We start from the raw sequence: 12,630 nt of genomic DNA on the forward strand, positions 1-12,630 counted from the left end.
AAAAGACTCATAACAAATACAGAACAAACGAAGAAAGGCCAGACGTAAACTTATCAAGAAGTAAGAAGTTCAAATATAGAGAAGACAAATAAATACATAATAGAAGGAAGGATTTGCTCTAAAATTTTGGCTTAAATATTTACGGAAAGTGGTTCAACACAACATAGGATATCTACAGAAATCAAAAATGTCTGAGTATTCCACTTTTTTCCATAAAAACATTTTTAATAAACACTTTATTTTTCAATAAACAATACTTTTTTATTAATACGTACCATTGTTTGAAAGCTTGTTCTCTACAAATGAGGTACCTATGCCATTAAAATTAATTTGTCAGTTACACTGTTTGATTACGGTAAAAGTAATAGCATTTAAAATTCGTACGATTGATTGTATTCAAATTGTAAAGAAAAAGTGCTTCAAATTTTAATTAGTCTGTATTTACTTTAAAATTGTATTTATGTACTAAAACAAGATTATTAAACGCAACGATAGCCATGGAGCGTCGGCATTTAACAGATATTCAAATGATAAGTGCTGCGAATATGATTGAGGCTGGTCTTTCACAAGCGCGTCATTTTAACGTGTCTCGAAGCGTGATTTCGCGATTGTGGCATCGATATGAGCAATTTAGTAATGTCGCTGAAAGCCAAGGAGGTCGTCAGCGAGCAATTTATTCTCAACAGGATCGGTATGTCGTAGGATTGGCTCGTCAAAATATGCATATAACTGCACGGGAAGTCTGTGGGGCCTTGGAAAATACCCACAACATTACTGTAAGTAACCAAACATTTGGTGAATACTTGGTATGTTACATGAAGCTGGATAGGGATTCCGAAACGTGTAGCTATTAATCGACTCGTTTCTATATGTCCGACTGGTATTCCGTGCATCAAAATATTCGCCTCGAAGCGATGGCCAGAAAGCGAGGGGTCAAGACGTATCGTTTTCTATCATAATCGCCACGGGACATAGAAAGAAGGTATTTTGTGTTCTACGCCAAGTAAAAGCTGTCTTTACTGTAGTCCTGTCGCCAGGGGGGGTACAACGGCCTCCTTAATTCAGATGGACTTACCCAAGTTTTTTTATGTATTTTGACCCGTAGAACACGAATTTTTTGGGTAACAGTTGATCCGGATGTCGATAAGTTTGTTATAAACAAAGAACTTGAGGAATTATATAACAACGATTTTTCGCAAAACAATACATTTTTTTGTATTTTTTGGGTGATTCTCAGCAAAAAATAGTCTTACAAGTTTTTTCGTACGATGCATAGTTTTAGAGATAAACGCGGTTGAACTTTCAAAAATTCGAAAAAGTGCAATTTTTGAACCCGAATAACTTTTGATTCAAAAATAAAATAGCAATTCTGCTTACTGCATTTGAAAGTTCAAGTCAAATTCTATCGGTTTTGATTATTTGCATTGCTAAGAATTAAGGTTTTATTTGTTAAACAAAGCCATAAACACATAGTGTTTCCCGTGCCCAATGCATGCGTTTTAATGTACGTAATCTACGTAGAAAGTGTCTTAGTCTAAGAGCTGGGAGCGGATTTTGTGCGTGATAAGTAATATGGAAAAACTATACGGGGATATGTTGAATTAGTTGTGTACATGACTTTCACCAACGGCCGGAAACCAGAGTTGGGGCCGAGGGTAGTTTTAAGGGGTCAAAATCGCGGATTTTATTATTTTTTTTATGACGCTCATGATCGAGATAGTGCACCAAAATTTGATAATAAGTAGGTTATGACGTACCTAAGTAAATTCTCTAGGGGCTCAACGCTGCGTGGCCGACAAAGTGGTGGGGGTAGGGGTGAATATAAAAAATATAAGGGGTTTTTTGCGACGTTCGTGATTGAAATAGTGCACCAAAATTTGGGAATAAGTAGACCATGACATAAGTAAGTAATATTCCCAGAGGCGAAAACCAGAGTGGCGGACGAGGGTAGTTATAAGGGGTAAAAGTCGCGGTTTTTATTATTTTTTTTTGTGGCGCTCATGATGGAGATTGTGCACCAAAATTTGGGAGTAAGTAGGTTATGACGTAACTAAGTAAAATCTTTAGGGGCGGAAGGCTGCGTAATGTACAAAGGGGTGGTTGGCAGGGGTGAGTATAAAAATATATGGGGGTTTTTTGCCGTTCGTGATCGAGATAGTGCACCAAAATTTGGGAATAAGTAGATCATGACATTACTAAGGAAAATCTCCGGGGGAGGAACGCTCCGTGGGGGCCAAATGTCCCCCACGCTTTGTGCCGGGTCACAAAAAAAATAATACACACTGCGACTTTGACCCCAAAACTACCCTCATCCCCAACTCTGGTTTCCGGCTCTGGGGATTTTACTTAGCTAAGTCATGGTCTACTTATTCCCAAATTTTGGTGCACTATCACAATCTAGCACGTCGCAAAAAACCCCTTATATTTTTTATTTTCATACCTACCCCCACCCCTTTATCGGCCACGCAACGTTACACCCCTGGATATTGTATTTAGTTACCTCATGACCTACTTATTCCCAAATTTTGGTGCACTATCTCGGTCATGAGCGTCACAAAAAAAATAATAAAAACGGCGATTTTGACCCCTTATAACTACCCTCATGCCCAACTCTGATTTCCGGCTCTGAGGATTTTACTTAGTTATGTCATGGTCTACTTATTCCCAAATTTTGGTACACTCTCTCAATCACGAACGTCGCAAAAAAACCCTTATATTTTTTTTATTCACCCCTGCCCCACCACTTTGTCGGCCACGCAGCATGCCACGTCTGGAGATTTTACTTAGTTACGTCATGACCTACTTATTCCCAAATTTTGGTGCACTCTCTCGATCATGAGCGTCATAAAAAAAAATAATAAAATCCGCGACTTTGACCCCTTATAACTACCCTCGGCCCCAACTCTGGTTTCCGGCCGTTGGTGAAAGTCATGTGCACAACTAATTCAACATATCCCCGTATAGTTTTTCCATATTATTTATCACGCACAAAATCCGCTTCTATCTCTCCGACTATCTGTATGCGCGCCTACTCGTTCGATTTCAAATGGGAAATGCATTGAAAACATCATTCAATCACTATGTGTTTATAGCTTTGTTTAACAATAAAAAAAGTAATTTTTAATGAAAGTAATCAAAACCGATAGAATTTGACTTGAACTTTCAAATGCGGTAAGCAGAATTGCTATTTTATTTTTCAATCAAAAGTTATTCGAGTTCAAAAATTGCAATTTTTCGATTTTTTGAAAGTTCAACCGCGTTATGTCGAAATCTGTGCATCCTAAGAAAAAACTTGTAAAAACATTTTTTGCTTAGAATGACCCAAAAAATACAAAACAATGTTTTGTTTTGCGAAAAATCGCTGTTATGTGATTCCTTAAGTTCTTTGTTTATAACAATCTTATCGACATCCGGATCGACTGTTACCCAAAAAATTCGTGTTCTACGGGTCAAAATACATAAAAAAACTTGGGTAAGTCCATCTGAATTAAGGAGGCCGTTGTACCCCCACTGGCGACAGGACTACCGTGTCAAAGATCAAAAATGACGAATAGGAGCATGCAAAATTTATTATTTTGGTGAATTTCAGCAATATGTATTTCATTTTAATCCAGTATTCTAATAAAAAATTATGAACTATACCATACTAATACGATATAAATAAAAGGTTAGTACAAAAATATACTTCTATTTTATAAAAACATGTTTCAAATTAGCATGGCAGCATTAGTACGGCATCCATCTTCATCCTATTTGTAAATATATGATAATAAATTCTAAAATATACAATAACACACTGACAGTGACAGTAGTTTAAATACGAATATATATGAAGAAAAAATACTAAATGTCACCAGATTTCCATAAATGTTTTTCGTTTGATTAGTATATTGCCGAAACTTCCCGAAACATAGTCGATACGTGCATAGAATTCCAACAAAAGCTACTATCGCTTTCGAGAATAGAAACGACAATAGAAAGCTACATGTAGAATTCTACATTGCACGGAACCTAGACCCTGGGCCCAGAGCACGCCAAATAGAATTCTATTTTGCTGACGTCACAAAATAGAATTTCATAATGGGAGAATCGACGGTTGTCACGCAACGTGACGTCACTAAAATATAATTCTATTTGGCGTTCTCCCGCACCTGGGCCCAGAGCACGCCAAATAGAATTCTATTTTGCTGACGTCACAAAATAGAATTTTATAATGGGAGAATCTACGGTTACTAGGCAACGTCACGTCACTAAAATAGAATTCTATTTGGCGTGCTCCCGCACCTGGACTGCACGTCAGGCATGCATTCAGGGGTGAGAGCACGCCAAATAGAAGTCTATTTTAGTGACGTCACGTTGCTTAGCAACCGTCGATTCTCCCACTGTGAAATTCGATTTTGTGACGTCAGCAAAATAGAACTCTATTTGGCGTGCTCTCACCCCTGAGTTCCCATATTACGTCATCGAAAATGTGGACTTAGATTAATCTTGGAACAACATGCGCATTGTTGTTTACCAGAATGGAGTTCTGTGTTATTCACAGATGAAGCTAGGTTTTGTCTCTACCCTGATTTAAGAGGAGTGAGAGTTTGGAGAGGACCTGGTCCACAAGAGAGACTCAGGCATGTACAGGGTATTCGTCCATAATATAGTTGTTTACAAGTTATAATGTGGGGTGGAATAATTTTCCATCATCGAACTATTCCTGTTTTTGAGGAAGGCTCTTTGAATTAATATCTTAGAACCCTGTTACATGCGGGGTAATGCAAGGCCACGGCCACATACTGTAGCAACAATAAGAGATAGGATTACCCGTGTTGAGCTGCCCCCCCCCCACTTGCAAAAATCAAAAAACAAATAGCCCTGATTTATGAGCTATTTATGAGCTCTCATATTCCGCAAACTAAAAATTTTGAGCTCGTTCCACTGAGCAGGAATTTGATACTTTGGTGGGGGGGACTGAGTCAGCCCCCCCACTACTTAAAAATAGGAATATTGTATCGGTTTTTGCGGCAGAATTACGAGCTATTTATGAGCTCTTGAAATTATATAGTTTAGATTTTTGAGCTCATCCCCTTCACCCCCAAACAACCCTTTAATTGATTTAACTTAATAGAAAAATGCTGAGAAAACTTAAAATATATCGTATTGCGGATATAATTCCTATAGCTTATATACTCTAAGAATAAACTATTAAACCACGTGCATTTCGATTATTGAGCTACAACCCCTTCGCAAGAAAACCACCCTATCTTCCCGGCTTAAGAGAAAGTTGTACTTAAAATGCATTAAACTAATTATTTGGCGACTACATATCATTGAATAATTTATAAGCTTCCAAATTACGCGCATTTAGATCAGTAAATTGCAATTTATTTTGTATAGTGCAGTCACTGAAGGTAAAAATCAACGATTACCTTCAATTTCGGTGAACCTTCATCGATTTTCACGAAAATTGGTCAGTGGTTAGAGGATACGTCAAGAAACAAAGGTGACATGGTACCACCTTGCGCCTTTACCCTGAGGGTGGATACCGCCCCTTCTCGGGGTGAAAATTGTTTTATTAAAAATAACTGCACAAATCAATAAAGGAACAAATTAAAAGCCAAATTTAATATATAAAGTTAATAAAATAAGTCAATAATTAAGTATTTTCTATGGGAAATAAGCCACAATTTTACTAAAAAATGAATTTATTAACGTTTCGAATCCCAAATCGGGTTTCGTTGTCAAAATATAAAATACTATTAAAATAAATTATTGAATTAAAATAAATTGTCAAAATAGAAAATACTTAATTATAAAAATGCCACAAGGAAATAGCTTCAGAATAACAATAAGTCAATACTTTTTAAGTTATTAAAGATCAAAGATTTTAATTATTCGTGAAAAAAATGCATGTTATGAAGCGGTTTTTCGTAAATCACTGAAAAATTGGAAGTTTTTACAAAAAAGTTAATAGTAGTTTAATTCGTATAGCTTATATTCTAAGAATAAACTCTTAAATCACGCGCCTTTCGATTATAGAGCTACAACTCCTTCGTAAGAAAACCATCCCATATTCCCGGCTTAAGAGAGAGTTGTACTTAAAATAATTTAAATTAATTATTTGGCGACTACATATCGTTTAATAATTTATGAGCTTGCAAAATATACGCATCTCAATTATTGAATTGCCATTTTCTTTCTATAGTGCAGTCACTGAAGGTAAAAATCAACTATGACCTTCGATTTCGGTAAATCTCCATTCATTTACACGAATTAACAATAACAACTTGGGGTTTTAACCTGGGGTATATGTCACCCCTTCTCGGGGGTGAAAATTACTTTATTAAAAATAACCCCACAAATCGAGAGAAGGACAAATTGTAAGCAAAATTTGTTATATAATGTTATTAAAATAAATCAATACTTTTTGAGTTATTAAAGATCAAATATTTTAATTTTTGTGAAAGAAAATGCATGCTTTAAAGCGATTTTTCATAAATAACTCAAAAACTGTAAGTTTTTACAAAAAAGTGTTCATCACTAAAATTGAAGCTAATAAGAAATATAATAAATTGCTTACTTGAAAAACCCTTTAGTGTTAATTTAAAGTAAGTTATTGGTAATTAAATGTATATTGTTTCTGCGACTATTCAAATCTAAGGATTCAAGCTGAAATAACGGGAAAGAGATGCATTTTATAACATTTAGGTACTAAATACTTGTCAAAGTATTTAGAAATACCTATCAAAAATGAGCTCCAGAAAAAGTTGATAGCATCAGAATCCGCTCACCAATTTTCGTGAAAATGAATGGAGATTTACCGAAATCGAAGGTCATAGTTGATTTTTACCTTTAGTGACTGCACTATAGAAAGAAAATGGCAATTCAATAATTGAGATGCGTATATTTTGCAAGCTCATAAATTATTAAACGATATGTAGTCGCCAAATAATTAATTTAAATTATTTTAAGTACAACTCCCTCTTAAGCCGGGAATATGGGATGGTTTTCTTACGAAGGGGTTGTAGCTCTATAATCGAAAGGCGCGTGATTTAAAAGTTTATTCTTAGAATATAAGCTATACGAATTAAACTACTATTAACTTTTTTGTAAAAACTTACAGTTTTTCAGTGATTTACGAAAAACCGCTTCATAACATGCATTTTTTTCACGAATAGTTAAAATCTTTGATCTTTAATAACTTAAAAAGTATTGACTTATTTTATTAACTTTATATAATAAATTTTGCTTTTAATTTGTTCTTTTATTGATTTGTGCAGTTATTTTTAATAAAACAATTTTCACCCCCGAGAAGGGGCGGTATCCACCCTCAGGGTAAAGACGCAAGGTGGTACCATGTCACCTTTGTTTCTTGACGTATCCTCTAACCACTGACCAATTTTCGTGAAAATCGATGAAGGTTCACCGAAATTGAAGGTAATCGTTGATTTTTACCTTCAGTGACTGCACTATACAAAATAAATTGCAATTTACTGATCTAAATGCGCGTAATTTGGAAGCTTATAAATTATTCAATGATATGTAGTCGCCAAATAATTAGTTTAATGCATTTTAAGTACAACTTTCTCTTAAGCTGGGAAGATAGGGTGGTTTTCTTGCGAAGGGGTTGTGGCTCAATAATCGAAATGCACGTGGTTTAATAGTTTATTCTTAGAGTATATAAGCTATAGGAATTATATCCGCAATACGATATATTTTAAGTTTTCTCAGCATTTTTCTCTTAAGTTAAATCAATTAAAGGGTTGTTTGGGGGTGAAGGGGATGAGCTCAAAAATCTAAACTATATAATTTCAAGAGCTCATAAATAGCTCGTAATTCTGCCGAAAAAACCGGTTCAATATTCCTATTTTTAAGTAGTGGGGGGGGCTGACTCAGCCCCCCCCCCCCACTAAAGTATCAAATTCCTGCTCAGTGGAACGAGCTCAAAATTTTTAGTATACGGAATATGAGAGCTCATAAATAGCTCATAAATCAGGGCTATTTGTTTTTTGATTTTTGCAAGTGGGGGGGGGGGGCAGCTCAACACGGGTGATAGGATTCATAAAGAGGAAATTACACTTTTACCGTGGCCAGCACAATCGCCAAATCTTAATCCTATCGAGTATGTATCGAATATGCTTCAGAGACGGATTGCTCCTCATCTGCACAACGTCCATACTGGACAAGGTCTTTAAGGCCTTTTTAGACAGCAATGGATCCTATTGCCTCACAAAGAAATGGTCATTTAGCATGCCAAGGCAGTGTCAAGCTGTAATTAGTGCTGCTGGAGGAAACACAGATTATTAAACACATTTTTGTTAGATTTTTATGTTTTCTATTGACTCTTATGTTAAAATTTTACATTAAATTAGTGCACTTCTTATGGACCTGGATCCCGCGTACAAAAAAAAGTTGATTAATAGCAAGCTGAAAATTTGTTAATAGCTTAACGGTGTCTAGTCGGACAAACTTTGATGTATGGGAACACTGGAACAGAGGAAGCACTGGAACAGTTCATTAAACTCTCATGCAAAAATCAGACTGGTGTTTATCACCAACTGGGCATTTCAATGAATGGAACACGAAGAACATGTGAAAGGACAGGAATCATGTTGGTTAGTAATAGCAGTCTGATTTTTGCATGTGAGTTTAATGAAAGGGTAACAAATCAATTGGATGTTTTGTCCGACAAAATACATGGAACGTTTTCGGAATCTGTAGTTCCAAATTTTTAAACTGTTCCACAATTAAAACTTCCCCCTATTCCAGTGTTCCCGTACATCAAAGTTTGTCCGACTAGACACCGTTAAGCTATTAACAAATTTTCACCTTGCTATTAATCAACTTTTTTTGGTACGCGGGATCCAGGTCTATTAACTTTTGTTTGATTATTCCATCATAGAAAAACCATATTACACTGAAATTATGATGATTTATTGCTGACTAATCAGGTATTATAACGTTATGTCATTTTTTAAAATCCAATCAACATTGATATAAGAAAAAGCTTTGTATTCCTTAACATTTTTGATGTGTTTATTTGAAACCCCAGCTAACAAAATGCAAGTACAGTAGAACCCCGAAAATCCGAACTAATTGGGGGGACAGCCTGTTCGGATTCTGAAAAGTTCGGATTATTCGAAAGTTAGCCTAACTAGTAGCAACGCTAGTAGTTCAAAGCTTTCATTGTCGTTGATTTTGAGTCGCCAAACGTTCTCGCAAGATAAGTTTATGTTTAATGTTTAACCTTTATAAGGACTATACAGGGTGTAACAAAAATACAGGTCATAAATTAAACCACATATTTTGGGACCAAAAATAGTTCGATTGAACCTAACCTACCTTAGTACAAATATGCCTACAAAAAAAGTTATAGCCCTTTGAAGCTACAAAATGAAAATTGATTTTTTCCAATATATCGAAAACTATTATAGATTTTTTATCGAAAATGGCCATGTGGCATTCTTATGGCAGGAACGTCTTAAAAAGAAATTATAGTAAAATTTGTGCACCCCATAAAAAATTTATGGGGGTTTTCTTCCCTTAAACCCCCCCAAACTTTTATGTACGCTCCAATTAAATTATTGCTGTAGTACCATTAGTTAAACACAATGTTTTTAAAACTTTTTTGCCTCTTAGTATTTTTTTCATAAACCAATTTTAATCGAGTTGTGGCTTCTTTTTTAATATATTTACATAAAAATTTTATGGGGGTTTTGTGCCTTTAAGTCCCCCAAATGTTTGTGTACGTTCCAATTAAACTATTATTGCGGTATCATTAGTTAAACACAATGTTTTTAAAACTTTTTTGCCTCTTAGTCTTTTTTCGATAAGACACCTCTTATCGAGATATGGCTTCTTTTCTAATATAGTTCAAAATATATCTCAAACTGTAATTTATAAATAAATTTTCATATTACTACCAGGTCTCTTGTCAGTATACAAATATGTGGTGGATTTGAAAAATATTCAAAATATCTCGATAAAAACTAGCTTTTCGAAAAAGTACTAAGAGGAAAAAGAGTTTTAAAAATATTGTGTTTAGCTAATGGTGCCACAATAATAATTTAATTGGAACGTACGCAAAAGTTTGGGGGGGTTCAAGGGAACAAAACCCCATAAAATTTTCATGGAGTTCATAAATTTCACTACAATTTCTTTTTAAGATGTTCCTGCCATAAGAATACCACATGTCCATTTTCATTAAAAAATCTGTAATAGTTTTCGATATATCGGAAAAAATCGATTTTCATTTTGTAACTTCAAAGGGCTATAACTTTTTTTTGTATGCATATTTGTACTAAGGTAAGTTAGGTTCAATCGAACTATTTTTGGTCCCAGAATATGTGATTTAATTTATGATCTGTATTTTTGTTACGTAATTAAAGTACGTATTTATCTTTAGGAAAATTTTAAATGTCCAAGTCTTATTAATCCTACATTGTTTAATTTTCTGGTTTTACTCTGTATAATAAACATGTTTTTAAGTTTTTTTTGTCTTGATTTTTTAATTTTTTTTCACTTTCCGTTGGTTTGTATTTGCCGAACGTTCGGATTAGCGGGGTTCTACTGTACTTATTATGATGGACAGTATTCGACGTAAAAAGGACACTCAAAGAACGGAAAAGATTGGCAAATCGTATGCCCGAAGTATTTTACAAAATAAAGCAACTATTGACTTACCATTTTAATAACGGTCCAAACCACGAAAGAAAAAATATACCAGAGACGTCGAGATTGCTTTTCTCAAACCCAGACGGTTATTAGTAACAGTTCTTTGCAGACAGGTGAAAGAACAGAATGAAACTGCGACAAAACAGTTATTACATGATAATATATGCTACACTGACCATGATAAATTAAACCTAATTAAGAATTATGCTCATCGTTTAATTTGTTCCGATGGATTCTATATAAATTTAATCTACTAAACGACATCCACGGAAAACAATTATTTTAGCACGCCATGCGAAATTCTCCGCACCTTAAATTATTGTTTACCCTTGTGTACCAATTAGGCATATTAATGAAGTTGATACGTAAACACTTTTATATAATTATTATGAGGTGTGTAAACATTTTACAATAATTAGTAAAATGAAGATCTTTCGATTCAAATCATTATTACGTTGTAGATACACGGTGGGCCAAAGGGTCTAGCCGGTTAAGATAGTAAAAAAAGCCCCCAGCGATATTCCAAAAATAAAAATACCATGTTGTTCTACATCAGAGTATTAACCCCCAAAAAAATTAAAACTTGTTTTTTGGCGATATCGTGGGTTCTAATCATCGTAGAAACTTCTTTTTCTTTCTTTTTGTAGGTTTTTTATTTTTTATATCACAATATTTTTTTCAAAATTTTTGATGCGAAATTCAAAAATTGTTTGCTTTTGAAAATTAAAAAAAATAGGCCGAACAAAATTATATTATTTGCTAGATGTCAAATTATCTCCATGGTTTTTTTCAGATTTTTATAGGGTGGGCATCATGGTCAAAATAACGAAAATTCATTTTTCGGTATTTTCTTAAACCGTTTTGATTTTGTTTCAATTTTAAAATCATTTTCTGCCTTATTTTTCTTGAAATACAACCCAAAAAAGATAAAAATATATCAAAAACCTCGAAAAAATCGAAACGCACTTTTCCGTTTTTTGACGATATCTTCGGTTCTAATTATCGTAGAAATTTCTTTTTTCATTTAATTTGTTGGTTTTTTTATTGCATACAACATACTATTTTTTACAAAATTTTTGGAGCGGACTTCAAATTTTTTAACCTTCTTTGAAACTTTTATAAAGGATGTGTCTAAATTGTGGCAAACTTTAGGGGGTAATTCTGCATGAAAAAATAATTGTATTTTTTTTAAATGTTTATTCAGCAATCTGTTAGTTATAAAAATTCTAACAATAAGCGTCTTTGGGGTTTGAAGTAAAAAAAATTGACGTTAGAGAGGTCAGTCCAATGACTGGACCTCTAGTATGGAACAAACATGACATTCCGATAATATGCTACATACAAACATACATTTTACACTTACAAACAATACATATATCTAAAATATAAACACAATTACGGTGAGGTATAAAACTTATTTAGAAATAAGGTCCAGTGGATTTTTACGTTTTAGTATGTGAGTTTGTTGACTATTATCAAGCAAGTTTATTGCCAGGGCATTTGGATGGCTTTCTAGGCGTTTTATGTACCGAACACTGCACTGAACTATCACTTCACTGATCGTAGGTACTTCTAGATCACAATAAATGTCTTTGTTTAACACGAACCATGGGGCGTCTGTTATAGAGCGTAACACTTTGGATTGTAATCTTTCCATTACGGATATGTTGGATTTTGCTGCTGTACCCCATAGCTGGATCCCATAGGTCCAGACCGGTTTGAGTATTGTATTGTATACCAACAGTTTGTTACGTATAGACAACTTCGATGTTCTGCCCAGTATAAAATAATGTTTACGAAATTTTAAATTTAACTGTTGGCGCTTTTTCCATATATGTGTTCTCCATGTCAAAGTTTTGTCCAGGTGCATACCAAGGTATTTAACGCTTTCGGCTTGTGGAATTGCTTTGTTATTTATTTCTATATTAGGCGATATTTTACGACATTTTGTAAATATGATATGTTGTG

At 34.3% G+C, this 12,630-nt stretch overlaps 1 protein-coding gene across 3 annotated transcripts in view; it reads right to left on the bottom strand.

Moving 5' to 3' along the window:
• The window catches only part of LOC126887846 (inositol polyphosphate multikinase), a 203,350-nt gene that overhangs the window by 136,608 nt on the left and 54,112 nt on the right, over positions 1–12,630 (bottom strand). Inside the window, exon 1 of one of the 3 annotated variants that reach the window (XM_050655738.1) lies at positions 10,672–10,812. The exons of the other annotated variants lie outside the window; for them this stretch is intronic. The gene's annotated coding sequence lies outside the window, so the exon portion shown is untranslated. Of the gene's footprint in view, positions 1–10,671; positions 10,813–12,630 lie in introns of those variants that run through there. 3 annotated transcript variants of the gene reach the window in all.

The sequence above is a fragment of the Diabrotica virgifera genome, chromosome 7 (genome assembly GCF_917563875.1).
Source record: "Diabrotica virgifera virgifera chromosome 7, PGI_DIABVI_V3a".
Lineage (NCBI taxonomy): Eukaryota > Metazoa > Arthropoda > Insecta > Coleoptera > Chrysomelidae > Diabrotica > Diabrotica virgifera.